Source organism: Stegodyphus dumicola, chromosome 6 (genome assembly GCF_044657685.1).
Source record: "Stegodyphus dumicola isolate Sdum_Otavi_A_Nest chromosome 6, ASM4465768v1".
Taxonomy (NCBI): domain Eukaryota; kingdom Metazoa; phylum Arthropoda; class Arachnida; order Araneae; family Eresidae; genus Stegodyphus; species Stegodyphus dumicola.
The window spans coordinates 22,990,706-23,009,245 of NC_140773.1; the positions used below are offsets into that span (position 1 = coordinate 22,990,706).

An 18,540-nucleotide genomic window follows, 5' to 3' on the forward strand; every position below is an offset into this window, starting at 1 on the left:
GGCTTTTCTGAACGTAAAATAATTTTGAAGGTAAATGTCAGCAAGACAGACGTGCGTCGATCTATCAGTAAATTCAAAATTTCGGGAAGTTATGCGGATCTTAAGAGAAGCGGTCGTCCAAGAGAAACTTGTGCACGTGATGATCACTCAATGTTCAACAACCACTTGCAATAAATTAGAGCTGCTCTGCCTGCAAAGGGTACCAACGTCAGTTCGAGTACTATTTCAAGACGTTTGACTAAAAATTATAGTTTATTTTCCTATATACCTGCAAGGAAACCCCGACATACTCAAAGCATGAAAAAGGAACAACTGCCTTTGGCTAGAAAGTATCAGAATTGGACCGAACACGAGTGGAGTGCAGTGTTATTTTCCGATGAGTCACGTGTGAAACAATTTTCTGCACGTGTTAAACGTATTCGTCGCCCATTTGGAAAAAGATATGATGACAGATATACAATTCCAGCAGTGAAACTTCCTCCAAGCTAGATGATGTGGGATGCAATGTCTGCGTCTGATACTGCTGCTGTATATTTCCTGCCACTTAAAACCCCGATGAACGGCAGTCGGCACCTTAATTTGTTAAGTGACATGTTGAAGCTTCACTTGGATGTTCACAGATGCACAAATTTCATGCATGATGGGGCTCCTTGTCACAGGGCAAGAAACGTTAAGGACTATCTGAAGGCTACTCAAATCCAAGTGCTTGATTGAACAGATAACAGCCCAGATTTGAATCCCATAGAGAATCTGAGGTGTATTGTGAAAATAAAATCGCGGAAAAAATCCAGTGCTACAGAACTTGTTGAAACAATAAAGCATGTGTAGCGTACAGAGGTTTCTCAAGCTTATGGCCAGTCTCTTGTTCATAGCATGCCTAAAAGGATTGCAGCAGTGATAAAAAAACTAAAGGAGGTCCGATAAAATACTGACTATACTTCAACAACCTTGTCAGTCTATTTTTTTCATTTATAACATATGTTCTTGTTGCGGAATTCCAATAAATCTGATTTTTCCATCTGTGGTATTAAACCTCTGCACACAAATGTAATGTTAAAAATTGTAAATGCTCAAAAACTAAGAAAATGGGAATTTCTTGTTTCTGCTAATTCCAAATTTTCAAATTTTTAAGCTGATTTCTGAAATCATTATCTGAGAAACTATCGCATAATATTGATAATGATTGCACATAATTTTACAATGCTTATCAAGAACAATTCGTAGTACATTTGAAATCTTCGTACATTTTATAATCAGAAATAACATTAGAAAATTGACATTATATGATTAAAAGAAAATCACTAGTATAGTGTCACTATTCGCAATAATTTCTATATCGTTAGAAAATGAGTTTTGAATTTCATCCGTAAATTAAGTTTTGATACTATTCTTAATATTTGAAACGGGTTGTTTCTACCAGAGTCATTCTACCAATAACACATCTATTGCACCCATCTATTGAATATTATAAATTCAGTATCCTTTTTCCTTAATAATGGCGGAAAAATTACTTTTGCTTTAACTTTCATTATTATTTTTTACGTCGAAATAGGTAATAGAAACAACACACACACAAAATTAGTTTTATTTTTACACGGAATATATCGTATTATACTATATCTGATTTTATTAGTATTCTTTAACTAGAAAATGTTTGAGCTCAGCTTTCAAAAAAAAAAAAAAAACTGTAAGATCTTTTCAAGTAAAGAATAAAAAAGCATGGAATTACGGAAATTGAAGTTCGCCTTAAAATACGAGGGTTGGAGCAAAAGTCATGGCAACTATTTCTTTTTGTAGATATGTGAACGCATCACAAAACGTATATATGTCTTGTGGAAGTTCTGCAGGCATAGTGTGCATATATAACAACAGATGGCTCTGTGATAGCTGGCTCTCTGGTAGCGAAGGCTCTGAAATCAGTCAGTTGGTGAGTGCCGTGCGAGATGGAAGTAACCTCTGTTGAGCAGCGCGCTTACATCAAAATAGCCGTTCTCCGAGGGAGAGATGCGATAGAATGTCACAGTGAATAAGTAGAAGCCCTTGGGAATAATGCCCTACCATATCGTACAGTAGCACGGTGGGTAGGACAGTTTCAGCAAGGACGTGTGTCAACCAATGATGAGCAACGTTTGGGACGACCGGTGAGTGTGCGGACCGACTTGGCACGTGAGGTCATCGAGCACCTCATGGATGAAGACAGACGATGTACGTTACTGGAGTTAGAGAGGACAAATGGCATCGAGAAACGCACCGTCCACAGGATATTGCGTAATGAGCTACAGCTACGCAAAATCGCTTCGCGGTGGGTACCGCATGCACTGACGGAAGTTCAAAGGTGGATGCGCTATGCAATATACTCCGATGCTATGCAATACACATAATTTACGAAATTTGACAATCTTAATTTAAACACTGTAAGGTATTTCTCCCGCCTTCCTAGCGTGCCTTCGTGGTGTAATGGTCAGCACACTGAGCCGGTATTTCAGAGGTCCATGATTCGATTCCCGGCGAAGACGAGTGCTCATTTTTCAACTTGATTGATTCCAAAAAAATCCTGATGTCTCTACAACACTACATTTTTAAATAAATCACTTAAACTATTAAATTTAGCAATGTTAGGGATAAATCTTTGTACAATATTTTTCATGATGGAACAACTAAATAACAGGCGCTCTAAATTAGCACTTCTGATACCACAAAAACAAGCACAATTTTTAATCGAGAACCTTTCATAATAAGATGGAAAATGTCCATGATGAGTCAAGGCTTGATTAAGATACTTGTCACTCATGCACTTTCTTTCCCTTACTATTGAAATTAAATTGTAAGTGAACCTTCCTTTGCAATCAGGGTCGTTCCACCTTGTCTTCCAAGAAGACACTCTTCTTTTTCCAGCAAGAATTTCAGGCCGTCAAAAGAGGGTTTTAAATCAAAATGTATAACTTGACTTTCAGCGGCAGACTTTGCCAGTCTATGAGTTAGCTCATTACAGATAGTGCCGATATGGCTCTTCGTCCAAAAGAGTTTAACGTCTCTGAAAGAGCTAAGAAAGATGAGCATGTCCTTTATCTGCTTGAGACCTGTTCTCTGGACAATCTTGGCAAACACCATCCTAAAAAAAAAAAATCTCAAGAACTTCCCAAATTGCAACATCATCGCAGACGAGGACGATTCTCTGTTAGTCATAAATGGCCCATAAAAATTGGAGTCTACCACGCAATTAGCGCTAGACATCTTCAGCAACTGGGCAAAATCTCACAAGATCGCAATATCGGTGACAAAAGCAATTCTTTCTTTTTGAAGAAAAAGGCTTGGCAGGAAACACGCTTTTTTGAAAGGAACAGGAGAAGGAAGCAGACACAGGAACGGCTTTTTAGAAGGAAGTAAGCTATAGCGAAACAAGGAAAAACAATTTTGGAAAAAAAGAAATCTGGAAGGTTTCATATTTTAAATTACGTCTAAGGAGGCGTTCTTTTACCATTTTGTGTGTCACCTTTATTTACTAAATATCACATTCTTCGCACTTAAACCATAAAATTCAATTCAATAGCAATATCGCAAAATAATTTTAAAATGAGAATATCTTTAGAATTCCCTACACAGTCTCGCACGCTGGAGATAAAAATGATTTTTCTATACAACGTTGCCATTGCTCGCTTTGAAATCCTCGAGTTTATTAATCAAAAATTCGTTAAAGTTTTACAAAATATGAAATCGATAATAAAACAAATTCCAAATTTCTTCCAGATGCCCATATATGCAGTAGGATTACGTTATTCAAAATTGGATGGCTCTAGGTACCGTTGCTTTATCACAATGCGAGAAACATACATACAATAATGCATATTCTTCATTATTTAATTTCTTTAAATAGAATACTTGGCGATAATATTTGGTGGCAACAGTTTGAAAAGTGAAACAACGCTTGTACTGAATCAACGCAAAATGCCAAAACGAATATAGTCCTTCTGAGTAAAATTGCTCCGTTGGACTAATAATGATAATAAATAAGATTTTGATCTAAATTTAGTTGTAAAGCAATGTAAAACGGAATTTAGAAATTAGTAACAGAAAACTAACAAAACGCAATACAGTAATAGAATAACTTTGATCAAAATGTGCAGGTCCTCACAAATTGAATCAGCCTTAGAATTTGCTGATGGCAGTGGGATGTTTAGTTCCAAAAGAATTTTTAATGAATTAGCGTTCACACGTTGAATCAAGTCATGAATGAATAAAACATATCTAGATAGAATGTTTGAACTCCGATAAAACAGGTTTTTTAATATATTTTGTAGTATGACTGCACTACAAACTCAGAAACCACACCATTTGTTGGAACGTTCTTCATTTACAGTAGAAAGATTACTAGAATCTCTTTATCCTCCAATATCAATTAAATAGATAGTAAAATTAAATAATGTCTCTTTACGCAAGACAAATCTTTTCTTTACAGGCACTCTAGAATATTAAAAAAATACTTTTTGATTTTCTAAATAAGACACTTTTCTTCGCAAATTCGTAAAAAATACGCTCAGGTATATAGAACTTCGCATTTTTAATAAAATATAGAAACTTTCAGCAGTTTTATACAACACAGTCTATCAGAAGTGCCCGTACGATAAATCAAAAGGAATAGAATGCATTTCTTAAAAACACAAATTTCTTCACTAATATGCTTTGCCACACATAAATAATACTGAGTAAACGAAGGACCATATAATCCGATCCCTAAAGATCCTTCACCGTCGGACCTGTCAAAAATAAAAACTGAGATCAAATCTTCACAAATCATTTCAAGCAACTTAAAACATTCGCTTATCCCATTTGTTGCGAATTGTACCAGATTATATGCTCTTCCCAAAATTCATAAAAGTGGTATTCCTTTCCGCCCTATTGTATCAAATTTAGGTACTGCCTCGTATCCATTAGCTAAATATTTAGTTTCTAGATTTTCAACTCTATTAGACAATAACATTTACACCATAAAAATTCAATAGAGTTTGTAAAAAAAGTTAAAAACATTTCTCCTAGAAATTTACTCATGGTTTCTTTTGATGTAAAATCATTATTCACCAATGTTCCAGTGGAGGGTGCATTAAGATGTCTAGAAACCAGACTTCGCGAATTTCATTTCTCTTGCATCGAAATTGATGAGCTAATTTCTCTCACTCAACTCTGTTTGAAACAAACACATTTTGTATTCCAAAATAAATATTACAAGCAAACTGAGGGATTAGCCATGGGAAGCCGCCTCAATCCCATCCTGGCTGATATCTACATGCATTATTATGAATCTAAATTGTTTGAAACTTTAAACTTCCCGGCATGGTTCAGTTACGTAGACGATACTTTTACCCTGTTTGAAGGTAATAAAAATGATTTAAATAAATTTCTTTCAACAATGAATTCTATTGATCCTGCTATTCAGTTCACTTTTGAACTTGAGACTTGCAATTCTCTTCCGTTTCTCGACATTCTGGTCACACGTAACAAACTTCAGTACTACGCTTTACCGTAAACCTTCATCGGTTTGCCTTCCACCACACTTTAAATCATGTCATCCGACTAAACAAAAGTTAGCTTCATTTTATTCCTGTGTTTACCGTGCTCTTCAAGTTTGCTTCTCCAAACTAGTCCTTGATGAAGAACTAAATTATTTAAAAGCAATAGCTATTGACAGGGGCTTTTCACCCAACATTATTAATCAAACAGTTAAAAAATTCTCATCTCAACACACTAAAAAGCCCACTCTTGTTTTAGAAGATTATAAAAATTCTGTTGTTATTCCCTTCTTTCCATCAATTAGCTATAAAGTTGCACATATTTTGCAGAAATTTAACTTTCGGGTCGTTTATTCTCCCATCAATAAAATTCCGAGTTCCATACACTAGGACTCCATTCCGGATATGAATTCCTGGGGTATTTATAGGATTCCTTGCCAGTGTGGTTTAATTTACAATGGCCAAACTAAGAGAGCCTTAAAATTTCGAGTGAAGGAACATGACGCATATGTTAGAAAAAAGGAAAAACAGAAATCTTCTGTTGCTCAACATTGTTGGTCCGAAAATCCCACTTTCAATTTTTCTGCTGCCAAAATTATTCAAAAAACATCTTCCATTAGAGAACTGGATTTTATAGAGGAATTTCACATTCAAAAACATCTTTCTGTTCTAGTTAACGATCCTAATATTAATCCATCTTTGCCTTCGGCCTTTAAAGAAATTATGTTTTAGTCCTGGTTTCACCAACAGATTGCCACTTGCTTACTCTTGTCCAAGCTTTCTTATCTTATCTAATCATTATTTCCTATCTTGTTCATTTGCGGTTTTGCAGCTGAGGATGGTGGTTCGGTAAAACCATCGAAACTAGTCCTGTGAAAATTTTGAAAATATAACGGTGAATTTTGTTGTTTGAGTTCCGAATTAATACTGAGTAGCTTAGCAGAAATAGCCTTCCCCCCCCCGGAATAAATGTATGTAAATGATACCGATAAATAGTATAATTCTGTTATTTTAAAGAATACCTAGTTATTTTATGAAATAACTCGTCAAGGCAGCGTATAAAGTGTATAATTTCCACTCCTCAGTTTGTTATTTTATTAATTAACAGATACTAGAAAAATAAAATGTAAAATAAAAAATTTAATTGAATATAAACCATGCAAAATCAGAAAAATCTTACTACAATAGGGATTATTATAATGGCACTTGGAATTGCAAATAATTTGACAATACACTTTTTACAAAACAAATGTTTTTTATTGACACACTGCGTTTTACATAAACATTGTTAAAATCCCTGACGCTATTTAAACTTTCATCTGTAGCAAATGACTGGAGTGATATCTTTACATTCGTTCTTTGAGTAGTTTCAGTTACAAAAATATTGCGCGTAAGTATCTGAATTAAAAACTTTAAGGGGTATCAGAAACCCCTATACCGACAATGTTAAATTGGCCATATTGGATGTACTTTTTCTCAAAATCTGCTGTAGATACAAGCTTGAAATTTTTCTGTAATTAAAGTATACCTATCTGATTATACTGAAATGAGCTTTTGAAATATTTTGAATTTTAGAGTAAATTACAGAATATTTTGTTAGGCATGGTAGAACTTTTCTCATACAAAAAAAATTTTAATTTTTTTTTTTTTTCTAAATTTATTACAAAAAGCACATTTTAGTAAATATTAGGAAACCTAATAAATAAGCCATAAAAAGTTTAGATACCTGTGAGCAGTAGTTCCTGAGAAAAGGTACATCGAGTATAAAAAAAAAATTCACGTTTGGAGAAAAACGCGTTTTAGGTAAAAATCCTCATTGATCAAAGCAGTAGATGACAAATTAAAACTGGATTCTTTACAGTTCTAATTTTCATAGAGATTAAAGAATGGTATTTTTAGAAAGATAAAAGTGTGGAGAATTTGAAAATGCAAAAATCCGAAATTACAATTTTTTGAAGATTTTGGGGTTCCAACACCCCTTAATTGTAATCATCCGCAATATAGTAGCTATTGCTAACAAGCGGGAAGAATCAGAGGCCTTTTTGAAGGCCTACCAGCGACTGAACGGTAAATTTGCTGGACACTAGTAGTTCCTACCTGCGTTTGATTCCAGGCGATAATCAGTTACTTCAAGAAACAACTTGGTATTCTAACTAAGCTTTCCCACGTTAACTGTAAAATATATATTAATGTTTCTTTTGTGTCTTAAAAAGTATTTTCCTAGATGTTAAGAATGCTATTGTAAGGTAAACTTTATAAGATAAAAAAAAATCTGAAAGCTTTCAGATTTTATATTACTCCCAAAGGGGTATTTTTTTAACGTTTTGTGTGTTACCTTTATTTATTAAATGTCATGTCATGTTCTTTGCACTTATAAAATCATAAAATTCAATTCAACAGCAATACCACAAAATAATTTAAAAACAGCATATCTTTAGAATTTCCGATACACTGTCTCGCCTGTTGGAGATAATTTTTTTTTTTTTTTTTTTTTTTTTTTTTTTTTTCCCGGTACTGTGTTGCCATTGCTCGCTTTGAAATCTTTGAGTTTGTTAATCAAAAATTCGTCAAAGTTTTGCAAAATAGAAAATGAATAATAAAATAAATTTCAAATTTGGGCTTCCAGATGCCCATATTCGAGTGGAGGACTACGTTATTGAGAATTTGATGTCTCTAGGTATCATTGTTTTTTCACAGTGCGAGAAAAATACATACATTAAGGCAGAATCTTCATTATTTAATTCCTTTAAATATAAAACAGGCTCTAATATTTGGTGGCAGTAATTCGAAAAGTGAAACACCGTTTATAGCTAACCAACACAAAATGCCAAAACGAAATACCTCTTTAGGCTAATTAAACTTATTTATTCTTACATATTACTTAATAAAAAAATTTTTGTTTGTTTGGAATAAAACTTCAATAAATTCCTGAATCGCTGCCACACATTTCAGTAATTTGATTTCACTCTAAGTGCTACACATTTCAGTAATTTGATTTCACTCTAAGTGCTACACATTTCAGTAATTTGATTTCACTCTAAGTGCTACACATTTCAGTAATTTGATTTCACTCTAAGTGCTACACATTTCAGTAATTTGATTTTACTCTAAGTGCTAATGACATTTACTTCGTAGATAATTTGTTGACTCTATTAGGACATGTATTCTAAATTATTTCTGACTGAAGTAGATCAATAAAAGTGATTTAGGAATTATTGAACTAAAAGCATGTTGTAAATGAATACTTACCCTCCTGTTGTTACTTATTTTTGCATTGCCTTCCACAAATATAGATTCCATTAAATTGTGTGTTCAGAATAAACATTATGTTTAGCTAAGAGTACAAGAATAAAGATAAGACAGAAAATAATAAATTCTTCCGAAAAAATTCTTATTTTGTGATGTTTGAACAAATGTATTTAAGATCACAAAAGTGTTCTTCGTGATCGATTTATAGTTTACGAAAACACCGTTTAACAGGAAAATGCCGACTGAGTGTTCAGAGAGACACAAATTCGATATGAAACGTCAATATTGCTTCTTGTAATTACATTTCAGTTTTTGCTTCAGGAACGCATTTTAGTCCTTGGTGATTGGTATATAAAGAGTAACAGCAGAAAGAGCGACAACTCTTCGACTTTTCTCGAGTCAAGTTCAAAACTGCTTCGAAAGAAAAGGTGGTAAAACTTTGCTTTCAAGATGATCTCGAATTACATTGTATCCGCAGTCATGCTTGCTGCATACATTACCTATGCAGCAGCTGCTAAAGGTAAGTCGCAGAAATTTATTTGCATAGTTTTCAGTATGTATTTTTGAATTTGTGACTTTTTTAATTATAGACATATTATTTAAACTACCTTAACTCTGTAAAGCTATGTTTCCCATATTTAACAGCTTTTGTGTTCATGGCCAGACTTTTTACCGCCAGTGGAAATGTTGTCTCATTCAGTGCAACTGATATGTTTATAAAATTTCAAAACAATATATACAGAAACCACTAAAAGTTGAGTTGATTTAAAAAAAAAAAAAAAAAAATCTTTAGTTCCGACATTCTAAAATGTGCTACTTGTTTTTCTCTTAGCAAAATCGGCAGTTATATTCTAAAAGTTTTTTTTTTTTTTTTAATTTCTCCAGTAACCCTTCTGTAAACAATACAATAAAATTTCTGAAATATAAGATAGGGGAGCTAGGGGCAAATTGTAAACGAGAGAGTTACTTTTTACGTTTACGTTTTTTTTTTTTTTTTTTTTTTTTTTTTTTTTTAATCTGAATTTCCACTAAACGGGATTCTTATGAGTCTATTACGTAAGCATAGTCATTGCTCCATCAAAACGTATATGACAAAAAAGATAACGAAAGAAGTTATTTACCACAACCAATCAGACCTCCATAGCGACTAATATTTCCCTTAAAATTCCAGTATATAATTTTAAAAATTCTGCTTCTTGATATATAAACCGATTCAAAATGTTTTAATAATATATTTAATAATTCTTACCAAATTTATTGATAATATGGCTGAAGTATTATGAGGTAAGTATTTAAATGCAGTGAGAATAATAGATTGTACAGCTTAAACTGTCTTTACAGAATTTTTGATGAAAATGATATTTCCGATATAAATAATAACGTTATAATACCGTTTCATAGAATAATTTATTACAATTTCCTTTCTTAAGCACAATGAATGAGTTTAGAAATTTATTATTTCATTTAGAAGTCGGTTCTGTAATTTTGTTCAGTTTGTGTTCTTCATTATTTTCGGAATGAGATACTGAATTACGGAAAGAAAAATAGCATTCAGAAGTGAATTGAGAATTTGTGAATTTAGTGAGTTGGGAAGAAAAGTAGTTTTCACTCAAGATAAAGTATTCAAAGAAATCTCCACCATATTTTAATGGCTACGTACTCTCGCTATGTCTTTTTTTATTCCATCGAAACATTTGAATGAAAATTATCAATATCAACTAAATTATGATCAGACTGACTTTAATAACAAAGGATTCCTCACTAAAATAGAAGAATTCCAGGGGTTTATTTCCGAAAGAAAACGAAACACGAACAGGGAAGAGCGGTACTTTTAAATTTTTGAAGTTTATTCTAAAATACAATCTGAAGATCAATGTTCTGAATATTGCAATACTAATATGAACATTTCTCACAATTGCCGATACGTGTTGCTAGTTGTGTCAAGGGTTTTCCAGCTAAAAATCATTTAAGAAGTACTTAAGAACTACAAATATTTATTTTCCATTAAAAAATATTTCAATACCAGCTGTATACTAGCAACAGCCGCCAGACGTGAAAAGTGGTTAGTAACACTTGCTGCCGAACCAAAGAGTCTGGATTCAAATGCCCGAAAACGCAAGGATCTAAATTGCCTCTCACTTCATAGGAGGAAAAAATAGCCGCTTTCTAGATGCATAAAATAAAATTACCACCGCTTCTGGCCTCAGTAGTGGCTTAAGTCTAAAATCGCTAGTGCCCACCATTGAATATACAGGGTGCTCACTAAAGTCCGGTACCACCCATTTAACTGCAGAACGGCTGTGGCTATAGTCATAAAAGTGGTATCCAGGTATAGTAAAGTGGCTATGTGCTACTAAATGAGATAGCTTACAGCACCACATGTTGGAAAATTGCGGAGTTAGCGTCTCTTTCTTGAAAACGATACAAGACAAGAGGAAAAAGTGAATTACAAAGTTGTAGAGTATAGTCGATTTAGTACGAAACGACATCTCGCAGACATGAATGTTAAGAACAGAACGTTTTAAACGCGCGTTTGTTTGTTTGCGGTTATTGAAACTGTGACATCACGAAACAATCTTAGAAAGAAAAAAAATATAGTTATCACAAACTACCATCTTTTTCGATATTCAAACTTTCCATCAGCTGAAATGCACATCTGGACCTTTGTTAGAACTTTATGTTTCATGCGTTGAAGTATAGCGGGTGACAAGTACGTACTGTTGAAGTATCTGCATAGGAAAACATCGACTGGCGTCAGGCCAAGTGAATGTGGAGGCCACTCTTCGAAACCACCATACCCAATTACTTCGTTCTCCGAATTCCTCCATCAGGTACTGCTTCACCAGCGACTTCTTGTGCATATGCACGCAGTCATGTTGAAACCATCCATTCCTGAGTTGAAACAACGGCAGGTTCTCAACAATGTCGGGTATTCTATTTTGCAGAAGTTCTAAATATTGTACGGCTATTAACGTACCCTGGTAAAATATTAAGCCGATTAGCCTGCTATAAATTCCACACCAAACATTAATCTAAAACCATATTTGATGTTGAACGTAGGCAGGACATGATCGATTTTCCCAGTGCGCAGTAATGGGTGTTCGGCCTATTGCCCATTTCATTTCGTGTGAAAAGCATGCCTCATCCGTCCCCGCTATATCTGTCAAGAATGTTGTCTGCACCTCTGTCTGGTTCATGACGAAGTTGCACCATGCGAAACGTCTATCGTCATCCCCGTTCAGTAATGCCTGATTAGGTGTTGATCGGTATGGATAAGCACCTAATTCATTTAGGATTTTCAAATCGCGACATTTTGAGAGCCACATTTTTCACTTATCTCATTTGCGCTGCTATTTGGATATGTCAGGACGTATGATAAGACATTTTCCGGTTGCACTTTCCTCCCTACCTTAGCTAGTCTGCCGGATCGAAGTCGGCTAGTCACGCAGCCTATCTTCCTTAAACGTTTCACAACCTGTAGGATGATTTTGTATAAAGGATGTGGGCTTTGATAGTGACTTACAGTCACATTCACTGTAAAGTAAAACCATCTCACAATAATCATTCTGTGAAAATCGCTCCATGTCCATGAGTTTCAACATACAATCACGAGAACATGTCTCTTTTATAGCTGTCTCAGAAGAATATGTGTGACACTTCATACACTATTTGCATAATGCACAAATTCGCCCACCAAGCTCAAGTTATGCTGAGTTGATGCGTTTCACTACATGATTGTGCACGATCTGCATATTGTCTACTCTGTATGTAAAGACAATCAGTACAAGGATGCACCCCGCAGAGTTTGAACCATAGTCCTCTCGAGTGGGAATTCCAAGCGATACCGCAGTGACGCGGTGCCTGCTCGTTTTTCGTCTGGAAGATAATCTTTTCTCCTTTCGTTCAAGTTCTCGTGACGTCACAGTTTCGGAAATCACGAAGAAACAAATGTGCTTTTTCAGCGTTCTGTTTTCAGCATTCATATCTACAAGGTGTCTATTCGTACTAAATCGGCGATGCTCTACAACTTTGTAATTCACTTTTTCTTCCTATCTCGTATCGTTTTCGAGATAGGGAGGCTAACTCCTCCGTTTTCCACCAGGTGGTGCTATAAGCTATCTCATCTAGTAGAGTATAACCACTTTACAATACCTAGACGCCAATTTTATGACTATAGCTGCAGCCGTTCGGCAATTAAACGTGTGGTACCGGACTTTCGTGGAGGCACCCTGAATATATATATATATATATATATATATATACATAAAGATGAGCCGCAAAATCGAAGACCGCCTCAGGCGGAAAATTCAGATGCCGCTTCAAACGGCAAGCTCGACCTAGGCCTTTAGAAGTCACTTTATTAAAGCAGTAATAATTTTGAGGTCTTTATTCTATATTTTCAAATGACAGCAAATGAAAATGTCTAATTTCAGTTATCATCTTTTGCATTTATTAATTACTGTGCTAATTTCAACTCGTGGATACGTTCTGTACATCTATGAACTAATGAACTAATGAAATTAGTTCCAGAGAACTAATGAAATTATTTTTTCTTTCAGCTATTCCTATTTGAGCGTTGATGATTCAGCTCCAAGGTATGCAGAGGTGTGATTTCAGGCTGATCGGTAAGCTATTCCAAGGATTTAACAGATTTCCCATACAACGTTTATTATGTCCAAGAACAGGATATAATATTATATGAACACACAATGATACACATTTAAAAGTGAGGCTGCAGGATTTTGCCCTTTTGACGCTTCAAGTTACGCGTCTGAACATGATGAGTCAAACTAGCTAACTAAACATTTTTGGTACGATGATTGCGCCATCTATTTACTAATCAACTGAGGGCAGAACACTGTTGTTCACTAAATGTCAGATAATGAATCTATGAATTTTTTCCCTCATAATTGTGATTTTTTCCCTCATTATTTTTAATTTTTTACCTGTTTATAATAAATGAATATTTAACAAGTGAACCCGTATTTTCATCAAAGTAAACATTATTTTATTTAGCAGTTTTCTGTATAACCTACAAAATAATTTTAAATGAATAGAAAATCGGGTTTTGGTTTTACTACGGAGAGAGTTTATAAATATTATTTAAAAAAAAAAAGGATTTAAATTTTACGCCGGTATTTCAAGCAATAGGCAATTTATAATGTATCTTAATTATAATTTAGGACCATCTCACCTGTTGCCATTCAGGGCTATTTCATCTGGTGTGGTTATATACCTAGCATAAAATACAGGCAGAATAAATAGAATGGCGCCAGTTCATGAAGTACATTTTTTCTTCCTTCTTTTATTACTTTCCTCCAAATTATAAACCTAGGTATGTTAGTTAATGGTTTTGGACCATGAGTTCGATAATGAGTTTTCAGTTAATTTTGCTTTGGTTTATGTTCATTATGGCAAAGCAGTCGAGGGTTATCTGCTTAAGAGAAGGGATGCCTTCGTGGAGGACCTTTCTAAGGGAAAGTGGTTACACGCTTCACATCGCTGGGCCGCTGCTGAGCAAGTTTTCAATGAATAAGCACAAATTAAGGTTCCACATTTTACGTCTGTCCGTTAACTGTGTGACGTATATCTGTGTGACGTATATATCTGTGTGACGTAGTTTTTGTTTACGATAACTCTTAAATCAAACTTTAATTTTTGTATTTAAGTTTTCTGCAATCTTATACGCAGTTGATTCGGTTTCGGCAAAAATGGACAACCAGAAGTGGTACTTGAAATCTGTAACACTTTTTCAGCAAATCAAACAAACAGTTAACCATGAAAATATGTCGACTTCGCTAAAATACCTGGACAGAGATTTATACAAACTGATGGATGGTTAGCAAAATGGAAAAAGAGAAATAACATCGTTCATCAGAAACTGCATGAGAAGCGAGAAGTAGATCATCATATGACTAATAACTGTATAAGAAACATTTTACCTGATCCTGGCTAAAGGAATATATGCCATGTGTAATTTATTAGAGAAGAAATTGAATTGTATTGGAGATCAAAACCAGATCACATATTAATGTTTAAAGGTGAAACAGCGAGTAGTTTTCCGTAACTGAAAGAAAGAGTTGGTGTTTTACTAACGTGCAATATGAAGGCAACAATTAAGAAGATATTCGTTACTGTCAAAAGCAGAAAACATCGATGTTTGAAAGCAGTTATGAAGCTAAATGTGGATTTTTAGTGATTTTCATTTGAAATGGCACAGCGGACTGAAAAATGGAAATATAAGTTTTACTTTCAGATAACTGTGCTGCACATCTCTCTTATCTCGTTCTGAAAGGCACTAAATAAATATTTCTTCCTCCATATATAACTTCTATTATCCAGCCTTTGAAAAATTTTAAATACCTATTTTAAAAGCATTTAAATACCGGTAACGAAAATATGTTGTTCAGGAAAAGATAAACGACACTTATTCCTGTAGAAAGGAAGTACTTCAAAGCAGATGACTAAGCCGATGACTTTGCTAAAGGCCAGCCATGTTACAGATAGTCAGTCTGGGATATATGGCCTCTCGCAAAGTACTCTCGCAAAAAAGAAATAGAAAGCGTTCAAGTAGCTACAGAAACTCAAAATGGCAATGAGAGTGATACGAAAGAAAATGGCGACGTTATATCATCTATCTAATTTTAAAACAACATTGCAAATCTTAAGAAGAGCTCTTGATCGTAAAACAACCTTGTATTTAGCGTAGGTATAATGAAACACTCAATCGATTTCGAGGGCAGCTAAAGGTCCCTCCTCATCAGAAGAAAGGAATACTTAGAAAGAAGAAAATAAAGGAGTCACAGAAACACGTGGTCCTTATCAGCACTGCACGTGGTTATAACTAGATTTTTAATCAGAGTTGCACTGGCCACCTACTTTTACTGAGCCAGGCTATCTGATCAAGCATAAAGGACAAGAAAAAATTAGCGAAGTTAAAATAGGGAGCGAGGGGCAAATGCACCTTACGCTCAAAATCTGAACTTCAAATAATGGAAAGCAACCACTGAACGGATTTTTATACCCTCTGGTAGTACCAAACCAAAGAATCTCTAAGGAGAAGAATGAAAGCTTCCATAGACGCAATGTAAACCTGTTTCGCCTCTGCGCCGCTGTACCGAAGAGCCACGGCTATACAGTGAAACACCAGCGCAGGGTGAAATTTAAACAGCGCAGTTCGAGGAGATAGTAAATTTTTTACTTTGAAATAACTCAAAATGTTTTATTTTCATACATTTCTGGAGTTTTATGAGCAAAAGGATGTTAGTTGGAATTTTGGGGCGAATTATAGAAATCTTGTCCAATTTTTACTTTCAATTTAAACAGCGAGCCGTACGAAGACAAAATTTAAATGAAATAAATTTCTTAATTCTTTTCTCCTGTAAACTTAAAAAGGGGGGAAAACACATGCCATACAAAGCGTAATAAATTTTTATGGATCCATAGTTAAAATTTTACAGTGAAATTTTAAAAGCAAAATTTGCAATAACTAACTTAAACAGAAAAAAATATTTAAAGACAATTAAAGGCACCCCTAAATAAATTGAAAACACTGAAATACATTATAATTATCCGACAACAACTTTAAAAACAAATTACCATGAAAACGTTTAGACAATTATTTGGAATGACCATTGTGAAAACAAAGAGCAAAGTTTTCACCCAATAGCCAAAACCATTTCGCTTACAGCATTACATTTAAAAAGTCTTTAAAAGAATTTCACATAGCTAAAACCAAGTACCTCTGACTACAACAACAAAAAACGTTTTCGAACAACGTGGTAAAAAATTGCTAACATGGCCGACGGCATGCTGCATTCTTTGATGCTGCTTTGTTGCCTCCTGATGTTATTTCGCACATGCGCAGTCAGGTACGGAGGGTGGATAGCTTTGGAATGGTTTGCCCCTTTAAAGTAAGCTTCAGGGATATACATAATGTGTCTCTTTGGTCTGACGGAGCCACATTTGCCCCGGGGAACCTTTACTTCTTCTCCTTAGAGATTCTTTGACCAAACGCGAGGAGGTAACGCCATCTATCGGCAAAAATAACTGAATTAAGATAGTAGAATTTTAAAGGCATTAGGAAGGACTGGATTGGACTTCAAATCATTAACTAAACCTGCTAAATCTTTGTGAATGTGAAAAGCCTCAAGAAAATCCAATTCACCTATGGAAGAAGCCTTTTGGATAATTTTTGCAGAGCCAAAATCAAAATTATGGTTAAAAGTCCAACTATGATTCCTGATGAGGAGGGACCTTTAGCTGCCCTCGAAATCGATTGAGTGTTTCATTATACCTACGCTAAATACAAGGTTGTTTTACAATTTTGATTGTCACATTAGCGTGTTTCTCTTCTAGTTAAGAGCTCTTGAATTTAAAAGTTTTGAGGTATTGATATCTGATTTAAAGGCATTGATTTCTGAACAGAAAAGCTTTTTACGTATGGAAAAAGAACTCGTATGGATGTTGAATCATGAAAGCATAGTAAATTCTTAAATTAATGTCTTTTTGCAAATTTATTGTCTTTATTTATTGGCTTTTTACAAAATTTTAAACCAAATTAAAATGTTTATGCCTTCAAAATAAAAAATTCTTAAACTAACAATTGTTAACATTTTTTATGTGTATACTGTATGCTGTCGCCAACAAAGTCTGCTTGGCGAGATTTGCGCCGGCGAAACGGAAAAGTACCGATACATTTTTTAGGACATTTAATCGACTAAAATTGAATGTAGGTGAAATATTAGATGGAAGAGCTTTTACGACCATTTGATTAGAAAGACGGAAATCATTAAAAACTGCGTGCCATTGTTGCTGATGTAATGAGAATTAGTTTATTTTTCTATCAAAAAATTTTATGTGGGTTCCATATCGCATCAGACTGAAAAATGTATGACTATCAATAGTATTTTTTTACATCGTTATTAGAGAAGTGTTACAGCGGCATCGTTCTCTCTGTTGTTAAGTGCATTACTCTGAATTCAACTTAACTGCCATCGATTATTTGCGCTAGTTTGAAATAAATGAAAGTGGTGAATTTTATCATCACCAAAAGCAATCTCGGGCAAATCTATTAAAATAATAATGCTAATTAAACTCGGAAAAGCTTATTTGCGATCATTCCGTCAGTATCATCGTTTAAATGTATCATGTCTTGTATATCTCTTAGATAAATTCGTAATTTTATTTTATTTCTAGGTTAAAACTCCATAAAATGATCCTCCAAATTAGCAGCATAATGAGAAACGACTTTATCGAAGACCTGGCTTTAATACCATTGCAACGCATTCCAAGTACTCCACTGGAAATTCTTCTGTATTTCACCTCCATGCGTAATGATTTCTTTGTCAAAAAAACGCCTTTTATAATTTGATGTCTTCAAATAATTGCAGACTAGTAATGAAACAATAAAAAAAGATTTTACTGCAATGTGATTATTTGCTTTCTCTTCACTCAGGAACACGTTCACACTACCAGATGTTATTTATCCATTATTTTTTGGGGCCAACCAATTAATTTACTTCTTTTATTCTACTCGAACGTTTACACTCAAGCGTTAACCAGTACATAAAATTAATAATTCAATATAATTTATTTCATCGAACAGTCCATATAAACATAATGATACTTATTTTCAAGCGTTATAACATCTAAGGTTTGAAACGGGATTTTTGATCGTTTACTGTAAAAGAAACGTTTAATAATATGTCTTGTATTATAATACGATTAGCGTGAATTTTATATCGATCATAATAAAATGCCCCTGTTCTTTTTCCAAGGCTGCTCT

General features: G+C 34.3%; 1 long non-coding RNA gene across 1 annotated transcript in view; it reads left to right on the plus strand.

The window, feature by feature from the left end:
- The window catches only part of LOC118194416 (uncharacterized), a 30,333-nt gene extending 12,151 nt beyond the window's left edge, over positions 1-18,182 (plus strand). The window contains exons 2-4 of the long non-coding RNA XR_004759089.2: positions 9,075-9,273; positions 13,313-13,378; positions 17,952-18,182. This is a non-coding gene — a long non-coding RNA (uncharacterized LOC118194416). The remainder of the gene's footprint in view (positions 1-9,074; positions 9,274-13,312; positions 13,379-17,951) is intronic.
- Positions 18,183-18,540: the final 358 nt, after the last annotated feature.